Source organism: Cornus florida, unplaced genomic scaffold (assembly GCF_030987335.1).
Source record: "Cornus florida cultivar Cherokee Brave unplaced genomic scaffold, ASM3098733v1 CherokeeBrave_3.0.0_Hap2_Chr04, whole genome shotgun sequence".
In the NCBI taxonomy this organism is placed as follows: Eukaryota; Viridiplantae; Streptophyta; class Magnoliopsida; order Cornales; family Cornaceae; genus Cornus; species Cornus florida.
This window is the reverse complement of record NW_026775574.1, coordinates 88,813,374-88,833,819: the sequence shown is the minus strand read 5'-3', so window position 1 is coordinate 88,833,819 and position 20,446 is coordinate 88,813,374. Positions and strand designations below refer to the sequence as shown.

Here is a 20,446-nt window from a genome sequence, read left to right as displayed (position 1 = left end):
ATGTTAAAAAGTCATCTCCAAAATTCTTTTCTATTCTGTGTCTCTTACTTCTTGAAGTTCTTGTGGTTGAGAATCTTCCACTAATGGTGTACTAGTAGAAGATGCTAAATGACTATAATAGGTTGAAGATCTATTAACTATTTGACTTGGTATTCTAAACTTATAAGGAAATATATCTTCAAAGTAGGTAGCATCTCTAGATTCTATTATTAAATTTTTTGCTATATCACTAACTTCAGAGTTAAATACTAAGAATCTATTGGCACTAATACATTGAACATATCTTATAAAGATGGCATCTATGGTTTTAGGTCCTATTTTCTTTCTTTTTGGCTCCGGTAGGTGTACTTTAGCGAGACACCCCTACACTTTTAGGATTTGAAGATTAGGTACTCTACCTTTCCATAACTCATATGGAGTTCTATCATTATGTTGGACAATTACTCGATTGAGTAAGAAATATGCGGTGAGCATAGCTTCCTCCCACAAATTCCCGGGTACACCACTACTTAATAACGTTAAGTTAACCATATCCATGAGAATTCTATTTTTCCTTTCGGCTACTCCATTTGATTGAGGTGAATATGGAGGAATTACTTCATGTATAATTCCATGTTCCTCACAAAAGTCTCCAAGTTTGTTCCAAGAATATTCTCCTCCTCTGTCGGACCTCAATCTTTTAATATTTTTCTTCAATTGATTTTCTACTTCACTCTTGTAAACTCTAAATCTATCAAAAACCTCATCCTTAGTCTTTATCAAATATACATAACAATACTTAGAAAAATCATCAATAAAAGTCACAAAGTATTTATTGCCACCCCTAGTTGGCGGTTTATTGGAATCACACACATCACTATGTATAACTACTTTGTGTGGTTTTCTAGGTTGTTTGGCTTGTACGCATATCTTACACTTATATTTAAAATTTACCTTCGACTTTGGGAATAAATTAAGATCCATCAATTTTTTAATTTTCTTCAGACTAAGATGTCAAAGTCTTCCATGCCAAACTATAAACTTGTGAAGAGATTCCATTCACATCGAAAATAACATTCAACTTAAATAATCCCTCACTATTATAACCTTTACCCACAAAAATAGTGTTCTTTGTGATTACAACTTTATTTGACTCCATTACAATATTAAACCCTTGTTGAACTAAAAAAGGTCCACTAACTAAATTTTTCCTTACTTCGGGTACATGTCGCACATCCTTTAAAGTTAGAATCTTCCCAGAGGTCATCTTTAATTTCACGTCTCCAATTCCATGAATTTGTATAATAGAATTATTTCCTAAGGTTACACTTCCACCATTAAATTTTTTATAAGTCTTAAAATAGTCAGTACTAAAGCATACATGCACATTTGCCCCCGAGTCTAACCACCAATCAATGTTATCATAGGTAAGATTAATCGAAGGATTAAATCCGAGGGCGAACTTGCTAGAATTTCCCATCTCTATCATCATTAGTATATTACTTAGACCTTAAATTAAATTGGATATCAAGTCTACTTACGTGAAAGTTGTAGGGTCAATCTCCTATTGAAATTAAATCATTATAAAATTTTCAACAAAATATAAATCAGATGCAGATCATCTAATTAAAGCAAAATGATGCACAATATAAAATACACAATTTAAAATAAGAATAAAATAGTTTCAATACTAAAGCAGTTTCAATACAACAATTTAAATGTCCAAAACTGATTTCAATAAATTGACTTCTTTGACAAATAATAGTAACTGTTTTCTAATAATAAACTAATCTAGTTTTAAAAAATAAATTGCCTTATATATATATATATATATATATATATATATATATATGATCTAGTTTTTTAAAATAAACTGCCTTATATATATATAACTCAATGCTAAAACAGTTCTAAAAACACCAATTTAAATTCAAAAGTGCTGAAAAACTGTTTCCCAATAAATTGTTTCCTTTTGAAAATAGAACCTTTTCCAAAAAATTGACTTTCATATAAAACAAATTATAAATTAAAAAATGTTGAAACTGTTGTATATTTCAATAAATTGAACTCGCCAAACATAATCAACACAACTCTTTGCAATACCTTTTATTTATTTTTTAATATTATATACGAAAAAAGAAAGACATCTCGCGAAACTTTGGGCTGAGGTCAAAGTCAAGCATAGCCGTATTGTAATTTTAATTTCCAAAACAAAACACGTTTTGTTCACTATAAAAAAAGATTTAGTTCTTTTACAGATTGGGCAATAAGTCAAGAAGCTATTTAGCAAAACTATCAACTTTAAACTGTTATGGAAATATAATTTTATGCACTAAAATATTATAAATGAATCGTACTAAAATATTATATAAATATAATTGACAATTAAAGTAAGTTTTGCAGAAATTAAATCAATGAGAATATGGTAGTTTTGTATGATATTAGTTGCATGCAAATATATATATAGAAACACAATTTAAATATAATTGTTACATGTAAAAGACAATGAAATAAAACAAATAAAATATAAAAGTAAAGTTAAAGAAAGGCTGGCTTGATATAGAGAGGCATGTGATAAACATGTTGACCTAAAGTTGATAATCCTTCTCTACGTGCAGGTGCAGACGGTGCTAGTTAACTCCAAGATACAATCCGATCAGCTCTCAGTGGCGCCTCCTCTATGTGCACGACCACATGAAGGTAAAAGCACCAAGTCTCCAATGTCGAGTTACCCAAAATAGTGAAATATAGGTGAAATATATGAAAGATATCGATAAGATAATCGCTGGAAAAGTAATACGCAAATATGGTAGAGCAGATTGGTATATCTTTGAGTACATCCTATTGCCATATATGTAGGCCTCCTCAAAGAAGCCAAAACGGCTAACACTTTATTTGCTATAATAAAACCCAATATATTCTATACGTTATATTATAACGTTCATGTAAATTAATTCAGTAAGTTACAATATAAAATTCAAATAATGAAATTAAATAATAAAGGGATATTGAAATATTTTAAACTAATTTTAAAATCTTTTAAAAATCTCAACAGTTTTAACCTATGCAATATCATTTTTAGATATACAAGAATATTGTACTATTTTTCCTTCTCTAGAATTTTGTCCCACTGGTTTTTCTTAACAAGGTTTTAACGAGGCATATTCTTAGTGTAGTATAGTGTCAGGGACTCAAGGGAGAGTGTTATATATATATGTAAGTGGGGTCCACTCATATTTATCCTAAATATTAGCTTACGAGAGAAGCTCCTTACTTAGCTTATACATGAAGCTCATTATTTAGCTTACAAATGAAGCTCGTTATTTACCTTTTAGAAGAAGCTCATTACTTAGCTTACAAAGAAAGCTCGTTATCTACCTTTTAGAAGAAGCTCCTTAATTAAGCCCATTTTTGAAGCTATATATATATATATATATATATATATATATATATATATATATATATATTGTGGGTGTCACTTATCAAACGCTGACATGGCATGTTGATAAGTCAACATAGCCTTTAACTAGGACCCCATGGCAAGTTGAAAAGTTAAATAACTACACAAGGCCTTGGCATCGCACCAGACCCATCAAGCCTCGATGACCTAACCCTCGAACACCTCAAGCTCTAGCATCACACTAGGCCCACCAAGTTACGAGTCCTTAACTTTCAAGCACCTCAAACCATGGCATCGCACCAGGCCCACCAAGCTTTGAGGACCTAACCCTTTAGCACCTCAAGCCCTAGCATCATACCAAGCCCACCAAGCTTCGAGGACATAACTTTCGAGCGCCCCAAGCCCTCGCATCGCACCAGGCCCACCAAGTTTCGAGTCTCTAATCCTCGAGTACCTCAAGCCCTGGCATCACACCGGGCCCACCAAGCTTCGAAGGCCTAACCCTCAAGCGCTTCGAGCCCTGGTATAGCACCAGGCCCACCAAGCCTCAAGGGCTTAACCCTCGAGCATCTCAAAGCCTTGGCATCACACCTAGCCATCAAGTTTCGAGTTAACCCTCAAGCAACTCAAACCTTAGCACTACGTCGGGTCAATAAAGCCTTGAGAACTCGAGCAAACCAATAGCGCTCGAGGACAAAACACAAAGGTTCTTCTAGGCCCTTATGATACTTCAAAACACTAAAGCCCTAGCGAGCTCACCGGTAGAAAACCATAGATCCTACATAGTATGAAATGAAGGTAGGGCCTTCGAGGCTCTGAGGAATCTAAAACTTGGGAAACTTAGAAAGATCTTGGACTGGTGGATGAGAAGTAAAGAAATGCCTTCGCTCCTAGTAAGGCCCAATCAACGAGATGATAGGATTATACACATTATGATAGCAAACCTTAAAATCATATTTAATGTTATGTTAGGCTTGACCAAACGACGACCAAACAACATTTAATGCCCCAAATGGGGGAGAAACAACAAAGTGACATAGTGCATGACTCGATGAGAGGATTTGACCTCTTAGGCTCCTAGGTCCATCAGGACTATCCATATGATCTTGGTTAGGAGCTAGACACGCGAGAGACCACTGGTTAATGACCAACATAATCTAGGCTTATAAATAACACTATCGCATGAAAGAATAAGTAACCACAAAAAGAGCTGTTACAACACTGTATACTTGCCCTACCACCATCTTAATTTTGAAGATTGGTCTTCTTCTCTTCCTTCACCAAGCATCTTCTCTGCTTCCATCATATTTGTATATTTGATATCACCATCATACACTTGTTTATTGTATTAATCAAAAAGAACACCTACATAAATATCTTGTGAGCTTGTGTTTGAGAGATGTACTTGACAAGTGAATAAAAGAAACCTTTACTTTACTATTTTATGTCTCATTGTTGTTTGATCTTTGTTTAAGTCTCTCTCCTCTTGGCATATCTATAATACTCCTAGTGTTTTATTTATATATATTTCGCCCAAAAGTTCAAACTAACGCACAAATATCTATAATATTATTCTTATAAGACTCGAAAAATCAATCTCTTCTTTAAAGAGGACAAATAAACATTACTTTCTTTTTACAAATAATTTTAAAACATTAAATATTAGAGGAGACTGGTGTATAATAAAATAGACTAAAAAAAGGAATACAATCTCACTCATTTTAAAAAAGAGAGCATGCTGATGATGAAGAGATATGCTTAATTAGTGCTCCAAACACAACGCAACAAATCATGAAATAGTTCAGATTCTTTGCAATGCAATACGATATTGTTGATGACCTACAACACTTGTGCAACAATGTTGTTATACGCATCGAATACCTACAACACATGTGATTGCATACGTGCGCGATAGGAGTCCGATGCCACTTTACTTATATTTTATTATTTATATATGTTTATTAGGTAAAGAAGCAAAGTTATTACACTCAGACCTCTGAGATTAATTTGAGGTTATTAGACTGGTTAAGTGACTTCTTACAATGACACCCGAAAGAGAAAAGTCACTTATGCCCTTCAAATTATATAATATTTCTTGAACCATTTAAAGAACATTTTACCCTCACCACCACTCGGACACCAACCGAGACGGCTAGATAGAAACTGACCTCGCCATTTGATTTCCCTCAGTTTCTGAGCCTCATGTGCAAGAACCGTTGCTGTCGAACACTCAGTTAGTTAAAATCATTACAATTCCGTGGTCATCCGCTCCGATGGAAATGGCGTCGATATAGTAATTTCTGATTCTGATTCTGATTTGTTAGGAATGTTAGGGCATGCCACTGAGGTTGTTCACGCAGTAGTTCCTTTTCTCCAACAGAATGGAAGTGGTAGTCTGGATATTAATGGTGTTTGCTCAAATGCTGAGAGGTAGTGGCAAAACCCGAGTCCATTTTATATTATGAATGGGTTGTTTAGTTCATCTTGCATATCATCTGGCTCTGATTAATGCGTATTATGTTAGAAAATTTTAGCCTACTTAAATGTGTTCAACCTAATTAATAAAGGTATCCTTTCTCGTAGATCATATAGTTATTAAAAACTTAAGGCACACCAGGTCGCTATAGTCTCATATCTTGTCAAGGTTTTGACTTATGAGGACATGCTTTTGCTTCATTTGATATGATATAAAGTCAGTATTACGGCATTGTTAAACATATGCCCATTGCATCATGCCTTACATATCTGACAACAATCACGAGATATCCATCAATAATATATTATGACCTCTGTTTTTTTCCTTTTCTTTCCCCCTTTTTATTTTTTTATTCTTTTGTGTGTGTAGTATGTAAGTGCGAGGGATGTCATTGTAAACTAATATTCTAACATTGACTGTTTTCTCTCTATGTAAATGGTAGATTACTTGTACTTCACTTGATTGAAAATAATGGGGTACTCCAGATGGCTAGAGAATTCGGTGGTGCTTGTCCATCTCAAGGTCTTAGCAATCAACAGCTCAAGCAAGCTGTCTCTAGGATGGCACAGTTTGTTATGTTTGTTCCTGACAAAGCATGATTGATAGCCCCAGATTCACTTTCATCACAGTATCCTCATTTTTTTATTTTTTTTTTGCGTGGAAGAATGCTAGGCTTTGTTGCATGACTGCATGTGTTTGTGTGTGTGATATTTAGGAGTTTGCACTTTAACATGTTTCAATGTTATACTTTCTACCAACAAAAATCATTTATTTTTATAAATATTAATATGGGGAAAGGGGTAAAGTGTTAGAGGATGCTCATGACCTATGTTAAAGACTTTCTTACCCTTGGCAGGACACTAGTTAAAGACCTGTTGTAACGGATGGGCGCTTGAGGCTGCATACCCACCCATTTATACCCATGTCACTTCCCATCCGGATCCGATGTGGGACAAGTTTCCCCTTGTAACATTCTCCCCCACCCGAACTCGCAACGCCCTCGTTGCGGTTGGGCCACCCTGCCTACCCGGGGTGGCACACCCGGACGCCTTCCGGGCCGGGCGCTTGACGTGGCACCGGATCAAGGACTGGGTCTGGCTCTGATACCAACTGTAACGGGTGGGCGCTTGCCCATTTACCCAAAAGCTCGAACTGTTAGGTAAGGCTGCATACCCACTCATTTATACCCATGTCACTTCCCATCCGGATCCGATGTGGGACAAGTTTCCCCTTGTAACACCTGTCTACTTAGAAGATCTATATGATTATCTGTTTATCCTCATTCTTTCTTCTTTATTTCCTTTCACAGTTATTGTTAATTCTATACCATAGAATTTCAGTTTGTTCTTCAAGCAGATTACTGTGCAACTTCTTGCTGGGGCACAAGAATGGGATATGAATCTAGGTGATAAAGCATACATCTTCAATGATAATGATATGGATGGTACCATCCTATTTGTTGGAGAATCATTTGCTCGCATTTGTCGGCGAGGGTCTGTAGATAATATTAAATACTACAAGCACTACAACTGAAAGCGTGAGACATTTCCATCTGCACTTTATGTTGCAAGGATAGATATAAACTATCCTAGTAACCCCCAAAATTCTCCTCAAAGAATTGTATGTATATGTCTATTTCTGTGGTGTGTATTGGAGAGCTTAACCATATCAGGTTGCTTCAGTGGGAGTGCACTCTGCAAGAATTATTCTTAGACTGACTTGTAATTGTAGTAGTTACTCAGAAGTCATAACTACCAAGGCACCATTACATTGTTGTACCGTCCTGGTGGAACTAAGCCCAAGAAAGTACACTTAATTTCCTCGACAACTTCATTTGTTATCTTGTCATGCGAGTCTATAAATTTTGAACGAAGTATCAACTTTTACTGTTAACAGATGTGCTCTTAAGTGAAGTGATCCCTCGAATTCTTAATCATGTCCGGACCATCTTGTCATCAAAAAATGATGTGACGGTTGGCGAAGTTTTCGAGTCAAAGTCTGGTTCCCGATTCTGGTTGAAGATGATGGAGGCAATTAAAGACCCCCATGCTATAGAAAGAATGTCAAAACAACTTTTGCATAAATTAGGTTTCAACACGTGAGTGATGTTGAGCTTATTGGATATTATAGATATTGTTTCATCGGTTGTATGAGTTCCAAATATCAGTGACTTGAATGTACGCATTTCTATGCATTTTTATTTATTTTTTTAATTTTTTTTGGGAGTCGGAGGATACTGCCAGGGCATCTCTCTCTCCATATTCACATTGTGCACTTCATTTTAGTAACTACTGATTATTTATTGTACAATTTACAAATGAAGCATAAATGAAGCAATATTTTATTTTATTTTATGTTTAGTATTCAAATTGAAAGCGAGGGTAACTGTAAAGAGAATTAAGTAACAAACAGGGTCGTCAATATGTACATATGTGTGGGTCCAGGCTTCATTGGCACTGATCATCATACACGTGCACAAGCAGTTAAAATTCACGGCAGCCAGGTCCCTGGTGAAGCATGGTTAAACAGAATTTGTAATTATATATCCTTGTTTTTGTAAACTGCTTAGTACCAAAATCCAAGCCAGAGTAGAGAGTATAAAGCAATAAAACAAGTTTGTCAATCTTTACAAGTGCATGGGCGCAGGCTTCCTTGGACCTGATCATAAGAAGTAGCCTGGTAGCCATTGAAGTTCGTCAAATAAAAGGCTAACCCAGGCAACGAGACACCTGCCATAGCGGGATCTGGTGAAGTTTAAATGTAAGCAGCCTTACCTTTGCATTTAGTGAGATTCTTTCTTATTTCTAACCCATGACCTCCAGGTCAAAATGAGTCAACTTTACCGATGCGCTAAAGCCGGCCTGCCCTCAATGAAGTTCGTTAAATAGAATTTCTAATTACTGATCCTTGTTTTAAATTGTTTGTAGATAAAATCTGGCACTGCTGTTTACCATTCTCGATAACATATTCAAAGGTTTACTCCTACATTACTAGATCTTGATTTTTTATATTTCCCCTTTTCAGGTCCATGTTTGTTAATTTTTTTTTTTAATTTTTTTTTTTTTACTCTAGAAAGTATTTCCTATCCGTTGCCTGAGATGGATCCTTCAATTTGCTGTTATTGAATGCCTCCCTGATGCTGTTTGGCAAAGAAAATGTCATAATATTCGTAATCTCGTAGACACAGTTCGGCGTCTTGTAGCAGCATGGTTTAACTAGAGTTCGTGCAATCAGCCTCAATGGAGCAGCAGGCTCGTATCCTTTCTTATTCTTTACCTTGTTGGATCAAATATCCCCAACTGCCTTGAGAGAGAACTTCCATGGTTAGGGGGAGGACAAAGCCTGTGGTACTTTTAATTTTCATTAAATTTAAATAGTTGGACTTCTTTCTATCTGCGTATACCGTTTAAATTTATAATTCGCTTCATCTGTTACTTCCAATTTGTTGTTCCATAGCCCCTTAATTCAAGATTTAGATATAACTGCAGCGGTATGGATTTCCCTGGAGAAGATGTCAAAAGAAGATTTAGATGCAACTAAGGATGTGATGCACTCAATTCTTCAAGAAGTCAGCTGTAATTTTGTTCCTCACTATTGGTAGATTATCTTGCAGTATGTTGACTGGTGTTACTTGCACCTTTTCTAATTGCTGGCAGGTAGTCCGGAGATCCCTGCCCATTTGGTTCGAAGAATGTCTTGCAGTATTGCTTTAGTCTTTTCCAATGTCATTTACCCAAAAAAATCCTCGGTATCTTGATGATAGCTGTACCGGAGAGACCATTGTCTGGGAATTTGGCTTAGCAGCCACGGAGGAGGGTACCTCCATGTTGCCAGAAAATGAATGTAATAACATGATCCACGATGGGATAGCCAATAATGTGAAAGGTAGAAAGAAGAGAATATCAGCATTTAAGTTGCTTGATCCTGATGAGATTACTGGTCCATCTACACTGAATCATGAGGCCGTTTCTGGTGAAGATGATGAGAATGACGATGCAAGTGAAATTTCTGAAACATAAGTGATGCATCATTACAGCCATATGATTTTACAAATGATGATACAGATTTGAAAAGAAAGTTCTCACAGTTGGTTGATGTGGTTGGAGCACTAAGAAAATCTGGTGACACGGATGGTGCAGTCATTCTAGTTCATTGGTGTTCTCTCTCTCTCTCTGAAGGTTAATTTCTAACCTTATCATGATATCTGTGAAATTTACAAATTTGGAGCATTTTTTGGGATCTCCCTTGGTAAACATTTACACAATGTGATTTACAATCTCATCAATTGACGCTCTCTCTCTTCTTATGTTTCTCTGAGAATTAGTTTCTAATGATATCATGAAATCTTTGAAATTTAAAATTTTGGAGCTTTTTTTGTGTTCTCCCTTGGTAAAGATTACACAAGACGACTGCAAATCTCGTCCAATTCATCTATTAAATGTCTAGTTATTAATATTAAGTGAAATAGATGGTTTCATTTTCTAGTTCAGTTGGCATGGCTACCAATTTATCCATGAAGAAGTTGTGTAACCATTAAACCACCGGTCTTCAGCAAGTTTTCCTTGTCAAATACCAAATTAGATTCCCATGGGTCTGTTATTTAAGAAGTTGGTGAAACAATCTCTCTTCTAGAAAGTTTTATAAAGGGTTCTGGATGTTGCTGAAAATCTTGGGCGTACATCGCCTGATGAATTGAAGTATGTAACAGGTGATGTGGTCAGAAGTCTTGTACAGGTTCGTTTGTAATGACCCAAAATGATACTAATCATAAAAAAAATTGGGTTAACTTCAGTTACACCCCCTAAGGTATGTCCAAACTTCAAGGAGACCCCCCACGTTTGCAAAAATTCAATTAGACCCCCTACTTTTTCTGACACACATCAGTCTCTCCCCTCAGTCAACGGTCAAAACTGGTCGGAAATACTTTTTGATGACATCAACAAAAAAAGTAGATTAAATGCCCAAATTGCCCTCCAAAGTCATGTTTGGCTATAGACATGACTATAGTCTATATATTAGATAAGAAATCGTTGAGTCTTCTTCCCCATCTATGAAAACTCAACGCCTCTATTAATGACTAGCCTGTTCCACCATAAGATACCTTAGGTAGACGTTTTATATACAAATCCAAAAGAAAATAAATCAGAAAAAACACTTATTACAGAGAGAAGATAATGGAGCACCCACAACAGTAGCAGCAGCAGAGGTTGTGACAACCCAAATTTTAAAGAGATGAATTTTTATTTATTTCATTTGTTATCATTAAATTTTGTTTTAATTGAAGACTTGCCAATTAGAGATTTGGGTTATTGATTATTAAATTGGAGACTATGATTTATATTTAATCTATTTTAGAGATTTTACCCACATGAGATTTTATTGGTTTGATTTTCTCCCGAAGCATGATTATATATGTTATATATATTTAGTGTATCAGTTGAAGCAATGGGATGCACCTGCTGAATTCAAAGAGATAAAGTTATGGGTTTTTTTAGTTTGGTTGCATTTTGTATATATATATACATGTGATTCAATCTTATAGAAAAGTGTGGTGCTGGTAGCGAGATTGAGAGAAAGAGAATTGAATGGAAAATGGTTATTTCACGGGGCCCACAGGGAATGATGTTTAAGGAATTATTGTTTTGTTTCATTTTATAGGATATATTTACATATATAGATTGTCTGATGGAGCTAGGAGGAGGGAGCAGCGAAATTGGAAATGGAAAAGGTAGTGTAATGATATTTTTATGGGACCCACAAGATTGATATTTAAAGGGATAATGGGATTTGGTTTTGTATACATTGTATATGTATATATTTATGTTTCTTGTCTGATAGAGGAAGCTAGCAGCTGCCGACAGAAATTGTGGCTTTTATTTGCGGGTCCCACTAGGATTTTATTTGGGCAACCTTTTTGACCTTGCTTTGTTTACGTGGGGCTATTGGAGTGTGTGTTGTCTGTATATCGCAAATCAAAGAGCAGAAAATAAGATGAGATCAGGAAATTAAAGTGGAGAGCAGAAAGTGGTTGGCATTACATTGTCCTTTCATATTGATATCTTTTTTGTAGGTGAGGCTATTATAAATTGAAGGGGTTGTGCACTATGAAAACACAGTGACCGAAAGAAAGAGAGTGAGAAAGCCTAAATATAGACAGTGAGTTTTAAGGGAAGACAGAGGGTCGAGAGTTGCAGAGGCCACAGCGGAAGCATGAAAGCTTGATGATCCAGTGAGGAGATAATTCATTTTCAGAGTAGGGTTCTCTATACCTTGAATGGCATGGGGAGGTTTTGATTAAATGTTTTATTAAATGTTTTGATTAAATGCATATTTATTTTGTCTATATACTCACATGATTATGTACGTTTTGTGAAGCAGTTTTATTTAAACCTCCATGAGATTCTTATTATGGTTTTTCCTACTGGGACTCTTGTCTCACCCCCTCCCAGTTTCAGGTACCGAAGATGAACGGGAATGGCTAGATTCGGGCTTAGGATGAAGAGTCGGCGTGGAGGATTTATATTTTCATTTGGAGAATTTTTATGTATATTGAGGAAATTGAATTTGTATAAAATAGAGGGCAATTTTTTTGATCCTGGGTATATTTTGATGTATTTGTATCTGAATAAATGGAGGATTTTATTGGAACAGTCGGGTCGTGACAGAGGTCGAGCGATGATCTTCATCGCCGACAAGCTCCTCACCAGCCGTGACTCATTGGCAGCAAGATATTCAAGATCGCCACTCAGTACCACCGACTCGCACTCCTCTTTAACGAAACCCCTTTTAATTTAGAGAACACTAGCTAAACTGAAGACATCTACTAATTTAGTGAGAGAACAACTGAGAAAGAGAGGAGCTTAAGACAATACCTACCAAAAATCTCTCTCTAGAAATGTCTGATTTAAAGGGAAATAAGAAGAGATTAACAATCAACCTCTCCTTCTTCGATAACCCATTAAAATCAACTACCAAATCTCTAAAGAACTTCGAGCCAAACGGTGTTGTAGGGCTCGGAATTGTTGCCGTTATGAACGAATTGGATCAAACCCCCGATCCATTTTCCCCTGCTAAATCTAACAGAAACACTGTTTTGGCGGTTTCACCGAGATCCACCGCAATACCGATAGTGAACATCAACAATAATAGCTTTGTTTCTGCTAAATTTAACGGTGTTGCTAAGTTTGGGTGATCCAAATTGGAGGAGGAAATGGAGTTGTCTAAGGGGTATACTTGTGTAATTTCGCATATCGAGAACAATCTGATTAAGAAGCGAGAGTACTTTAATGGTGATTTAGCTAATTGGTTTGAGAATAGCACTAGTTATTGGATGAGTTATGGAGTGTTCTCTGCTTTTTCGCTGCCGAGTCACGGCCGCGATGGACTCCGCGGCGACGTAGCATCGGCCTTGATGGGGTTTCGGACAACAGATTTTCTGAGTTCTTCCTATCTCTGCAAGAAGAAACTTTATGGACTGGACATTTTCATGTACAGGTACATACATACACACGCATATATATGTTCCTATTTATTTCAATTTCTCTGTGTTGTTCTTTTTTGTTAATTTATTTTGACTATAATTTGATTTCCTGGGGATTTTCTGGAATTTCTGAGTTTCATAACCTCCATCCCACTGTTTCTTCAAATCCGACCCACAACAATTCAATTTAACTCATCAGTTCAACCATTCTCATCAATATATCATTGAAATAATCTAATAAAATCATCAATTCAACCATATGTATCCATCAAGCTCGCGGATCTGATTGAGAGCATACTCGGTCTGGTACTAATTCTCCGATATTGGGTGTCTGAATTCAACGAAGAATTGGGGAAAACTCGTCGGTGACTGCTGCAGCTTCGTCCACTTTAATTTGTACCCTCAACGATCTTGGTATCGAAAGTTATACGTCTGACTAAAGCTCACCGGACCGTAACCTACTGAAATTGAAGTTCGTCGAAACTAAAGCTCACGGTTAGGTCGATGTATCTTCGTTTTCTTCCTAGTCGATCTCTCAAGCTTTATGCTCATATCAATAGGTCGCTGAAACTTTGACATTGAATCGCTGAGACTCTAAACTGAACTGCAAAGCAATGAGACTAATTTTGTAACCTGACTTTGCTATTGAGATACGAGGGATGATAAAAGATTAGCTGACTGTTTGGTTCAATAGATAAAATTAATTTTGGTGGGAGTTATAAAATATGTTGTTTGGTCAAGTGTATACAGGAAAACGACAAAAGGGCAATTTAATCATTTCATTCATTTATTTGTTTTTGTCAGCCGACAATGTCTGACAGGGGGGTTTGACTGAATTTTTGCAAATGTGGGGGGGGGGGGGGGTGTTTCTCCTTGAAGTTTGGACATACCTCAAGGGGTGTAACTGAAGTTAACCCAAAAAAATTCGGCATGACCTCTGCTAAAAAAGGGTTTTACCACAACCTATTGAAATGTTTTAAATAAAAAAAAATGTAATGGCCTCACTTGGCCATAAACTAATCTATCATATCCCAACACACAATGCAAATAATAGAAAACATTCCCAAAATAACAATATACATATAAAAAGAGTCCCGTTCCTCTAACTTCTTTAAAAAAAACATGGAAACGTCAGTCCACTACCTAGTCCCATACTCCTTTTTAAGGAACATACTCTAATTACGTCAATTTATAGTTCATGAAATATCTCTGAAATCAAAAGCCAATAATTTATAACATTATATAAATTATACTAAAGTGTGAAGATTTATATTTACAAAATTTTAAAGTTCTAAAATAAAAATAGCAAAATATAAATCTCCAATCCCATCTAAACTTGTGAGGGATGGTTGTCCGCTACCTCCTTTCCGTATCCTGAAAAATAATAATAATAAAGGGGTGAGCAAAATTGCTCAGTAGGTGGTGCCTAAAACACACTTCTTGTGACCCCATGAATCCAAGCAATGAATAGAAATAAAGGGAACGAGATCACGCTATACCGAGGAAGAATACAATACAATTTCAAGGCTAAAAACCAAATAATGTCATGCTATGAAATGCAATGCCGTGCTATGTCACTCCCCATTTTCAAAATCCAAATCCATCACTTTTCAAACTGTTAATATAATCCGTCTATTGGTGACTCTGCAGCGACACGAGAGAAGGATTGGCTACTGTCCCTGACCTTTGATACCCCCGCGGCATCATTTGGGGCCCAACTAGCTCAACCACGCTAGGGTGATTTTCTTAGTTTCCTCTAGGTTATATTAAAACCACGGCCTTTTGGTGACTTCGCGGCGACCAGGTTTTCTTAAAACCATTTTATTTAAATAAACTCCATAACATCATTCAATCCAATTATTACCTCGTCAAAACATACAATACAATTATCTAATGCCTGAGATCTCGAAACCATCCTCAATCATTCTATTATTCCTCAATAGAATCCCACATTCACTTTCTCTTGCAAATTAGCACTCAAACAACACTAATATTTGTCCTCAAAACACTGTTCGAATCAAGCGCCTATAAAAACATCCAAGTGCACGACTCATATCACATCACCTAATCATCCTCAAACTCACAGTTCATGACTCATCCCCTAGCCATCACTGCTAGTACCAGACACTGGAAAACACATAATCCCTATTAGGCAACTCGTGCCTCATACACCATCGGTCAAGACCACTCTCAGAACAAGCACAACTAAAACCAATGACTCCACCTCCCTCTATGGGAGTGAGTTGACCCATTCAACCAAATCTTTACCGGTGAACTTTAACAGCATAACAAACCACACATGCTTCAGCCCATCTGCGGATGCACACAACTCTTAAATGGAGAACAAAACTCCCAACAAACGACGTCCTTGCTAGGACTAGAACAAATGGAAGGGTAACGAACTCCGCTCTCACAAGAGACTGACAACTCGTACTTGAATGCACCTGACACCCTGTCACACGTTGTCCATCAATCGTCTAACCGTGGACACCCAATCTCACCTAAGATGAACTTAGCCCCTTACACACAAGGAGAAGAACTGGATACCGGTACGTAACTACGAACACTAATCTAGGGGATCTCTTGCACTAACGGACCGTCATACACAATCAACACTGGAACCTTGCATACGCTACCCCGCAACACCCATGCTAACCAAAACCAATCAGGTAAGAGCACCGACGCTCACGGCACACTGGCACCAAAAATAATCACTGCCCTTCGGACACCACGTCCCATTCTACCTAGAATCAGTTACCCCCCACCGACAACCTCTATGTCGTGAAACAACACAACGACACCAAATCCCTCTCTACCTTCCCAGGTGATACTGCCTCAAACATCATGCACACAAGACCCGTGACCTTTGTCACAACAACCCACTGACTCATCAAAAGAAAAAGGTGCCTATCTGGCAACATCATCCTCACTGGCTCTAAAAACTAATCCGACCACAATCGCCTTAACTGGCGCACAATCCCATCACCTACCTGACAACATACAACAAACAATTTATAATCCCCAAACCACATTCAGGTCATACCTCAAACCATTCTATTCATCAATACGAAGACATCATGTCACAACGCCTCTACTACCATCATCCTCGAATAACAACTCGAACTCACGTCCCACCGACTCAACAGGCTACCGCCAAGCGATCCCCCACAAACATCCCTAGGATAACACCATCACAACAAGAGAGTATGTTTCACTCTCGATACTCCCCACAGTAACCACTACTTATTACCAGAAAAATGACCTCTATACAGCAATGCCATGCCGACAAATCCCAAAGGAAAAATGAGCACAAAACACCAGAATGCTCAACATCCAAATGTCTCCTCAAACCATCTACAACATAATCAGTCGTTAACACTTAATCGGCTACTCCGACCATTCTTCCTAAAACAATATACATACTCAACCAAAGAAACCTTATGCCCAGCTGTCAACACCATCACTTTCCCCTTTTACCGTTCCTCAGAACACCCTTGGCACGACAAAAGTCAAATGAGGCTACCAACTAGACCTACGAGATCACCCTCGTCCCAATCATTCTAATCATCAGTCTATCTCTTCGGATCCTCAAACAACCAGCACTATCTCCTGATACCCCAGACACAATTGAAATACAACCCTAGTCCACAACTTTCAAATTCTAAAGCATAGTCCATGTAGCACACAATACCCACCATCTATCACCTTATCTACAATCGACCAGCACTTTAATGACCCCATACTACCTACCTTATCGCACAACCTTGCACTACACAAGCTAAAACTGACCACAATACCTCACCTCGAGACTTTCTCGACAATCGTGACAACCTATAACCCTGCTCATCCACCGTGTTATACAATTAACCCACCGAGAGTTAATTACCCGCAACACGCTCCTATAGCTGTCTGAAATGAGGATCACTCCTCAACTAACCAGTTTCTAAACACAGACTCTTTCAAGACCACACGAAATGGTCCACATCCTGCAATCGGTCATCCGGGACTGCCATGACTCCAGTCAAAGCCTACGTTACCCTAGACCTACAGAGTCCAACAAGTCCTTTTAACAGTCGTAACCGACACGCTTCCTCGGACCATACCAGAATACTATAAATACACGTCTACAACCCTTAGACTACACATACTCGTAACTCAAGCAACCTCTATCACACCTACCACAAACCAGTTCGAAAAAAACCCTTGTACCAGACCGTGACCTTAGTCATAAATACTAACTTCTAAAAGTTATACACACCTCACGAAAACCTCACATCGTCAACCTAACCTCCACGATCACAGGAACCCACGCGCCAACACATGAAACTCATACGTTTCACCCTAGACATCGCACTATGCCATAACAATCATTCGATGGTGGTGCCCCAAGTATTACGCCCTAAAAACAACGAGAAAATTGAAGCAACCATGCACTAAATAGCTTGATCCACGTGCTAAAGACCTAAACCATTCGTTCGATAAGAACCGGCACCCAAACAACCCTAGAGTAACCGAGCTCTTCCCATACTCAGGTCAAAAGCTACACAACCATCAATGCTACAATAAGTGCTCCACCGTACTAGCAACCATCCCGTACGCAACTGTATGTACACATGTGAATATACATACATAATAACCGTACCCCATACCATGATATAAACGTGTCCCATCATTTAAAAGTAAAATAAACACCCCGTCTTCCATTTTTTTTTTTTTTAAATACTTTTATAACCATGCCTAAATAATCGTCATAATACCATACTAGACATACCTGCACCTTACGTGCTCACTATTTGTCACATTATCATTTAAAATAAAATTGTACACACCGTGCCTACTACTTGCTGTTACCACCTAAATCACATTTGTCATCATATCATAATTAATATGTTTTTAATTATTTATATATTTCATTGTCATAACCATATAACACACATTTTAGTAATTAAACACGTAAGCATGTGAACACTTAGCAAATAAGCATACCTTTTAAAACCTTAAACACCTAATCAAGTAAGCATGCTTCTCAAATAACAAATACTTTTAACACATAAGCACATAAACAATGCAATCCACCTTCTACATAACCCTAGGCAGGCCTCTACCAGTTGTCCTACTGGTTTTCGAACCTGGCTCTGATACCAAATTTGTAACGACCCAAAATGATACCAATCATAAAAAAAATTCGGTATGATCTCTGCTAAAAAAAGGTCTTACTACAACCTGTTGAAATGCATTAAAAAAAAAAAAATGTAATGGCCTCACTTGGCCATAAACTAACCTATCATGTCCCAACACACAATGCAAATAATAGAAAACATTCCCAAAACAACAATATGCATATAAAAAGAGTCCCGTTACTCCAACTTCTTTAAAAAAATATGGAAACACCAGTCCACTACCTAGGCCCATACTCCTTTACAAGGAACGTACTCTAATTACGTCAATTTACAATTCATGAAATACCTCTGAAATCAAAATCCCATAATTTACAACATTATACAAATTATACTAAAATTTTACATAATAGTGAAGATTTATATTTATAAAATTTTAAAGTTTTAAAAAAAATTAGCAAAATATAAATCTCCAATCTCGTCTAAACTTGTGATGGATGGTTGTTCGCCACTTCCTTTCCGTGTCCTGAAAAATATTAATAATAAAGAGGTGAGCAAAATTACACAGTAGGTGGTGTCTAAGACACACCTCTTGTGACTCCGTGAATCCAAGCAATAAATAGAAACAAAGGGAACGGGATCATGCTGTACCGAGAAAGAATACAATACAATTTCAAGGCTAAAAACCAAATAATGTCGTACCATGAAATGCAATGCCGTGCTATGTCGCTCCTCATTTTCAAAATCCAAATCCATCACTTTTCAAACTGTTAATATAATCCTTCTGTTGGTGACTCCGCAGTGACACGAGAGAAGGATTGGCTACTGTCCCTGACCCTTGGTACCCCCGTGGCGTCATTTGGGCCCAGCTAGCTCAACCACGTTAGGGTGATTTCCCTAATTCCCTCTAGGTTATCTTAACACCACGGCCCTTTGGTGACTCTGCGGTGATCAGGTTTTCTCAAAACCATTTTATCCAAATTCTCCCCAAAATCCCTTTTTCTTTCATTTCAAATCTCTTTGCCCTTTCCTTTCATGTCCAATGCTATGAATGCATGTCACGTACTTTTCCAATAATATGAAAATAAAGGAAATTTACATTACACAATTTAACATGCTTCTTCATAACAAGTTCTAGGAAATTAATAAATACCATAGGCATAGAAATTAACATTTAGGCATGCTTTTCATATAATTCCATCAACACACATAAACATAAATTTCAAATACAACAATTACATCATTTTAGAAGCAATCAACCCAAATTAAACATGCTTGACATCAAATTTTGAAAGAAAATTCACAAGAGAACAAGAAATTAGGAACTAGAAACCCCTACCTCTTAAGATGCAAAAACTCCAAATTTTGTACCCTAATTTCGAAATTCCTAGGGTTGGCCAAATAAGAAATGCTTATATCACTGTGTAGATCTCAACAAGCCCTCTAATTTGCCGCAAACGGCTCCAACAAACTCAATCAAAATTTGAAGCTTTGAAGAAAATGAAAAAAAGAAAAAGAAAAAAAAGAAATAGAAATAGAAAGAGAGAGAAGGAGAGTTCCAGCCAGTGTGCCGACTCTTGGCTGTCTGCTCTGTCTGTGCTCACGATTCTCTGTGTCCCCTCTAATTTCTTTCCTTCTCAGTTCTCAACGCTCTCTGTATCCTTACATAGTACACACACCCCCCTCAATAGCGCACACATTATTTGAAGGCTTATCTACCAACAGTACAACAAATATCACAACAGCTCACTCCATCAGACCACGTGAACAGCCCAAGTCCACTTAACTTTGGCAGTAAAATTCTTTGTGAGTCCCGCCAAAGCATCACCTTATCACAATCCTCTCTCTCTTACTTTCGGCAGCCCACCTGCTGCTATTTTCCACTTTCTTCCTATCTCAATATTCCATCACACATAAACACATAAGATTGACTTAGTCAAAAGCTTGCATTAAACTGATACACCATATATATATATATATATATATATGACTAA

The 20,446-nt window shown here is 37.2% G+C and overlaps 1 long non-coding RNA gene and 1 pseudogene across 2 annotated transcripts; one reads left to right on the top strand and one right to left on the bottom strand.

Annotated features, from left to right (window-relative positions):
• The first annotated feature begins 8,918 nt into the window (after positions 1-8,918).
• Positions 8,919-20,446, top strand: part of LOC132305297 (uncharacterized) — a 114,537-nt pseudogene continuing 103,009 nt past the window's right edge.
• LOC132303829 (uncharacterized) lies at positions 18,591-20,222 on the bottom strand. Of its 2 annotated transcripts, XR_009481356.1 has the most exons (3): positions 19,792-20,222; positions 19,155-19,517; positions 18,591-18,978 (listed from the first exon to the last, which is right to left on the bottom strand). It is a non-coding gene; the product is annotated as an uncharacterized LOC132303829 (long non-coding RNA). The 2 variants fall into 2 exon arrangements; XR_009481355.1 differs by lacking the exon at positions 19,155-19,517.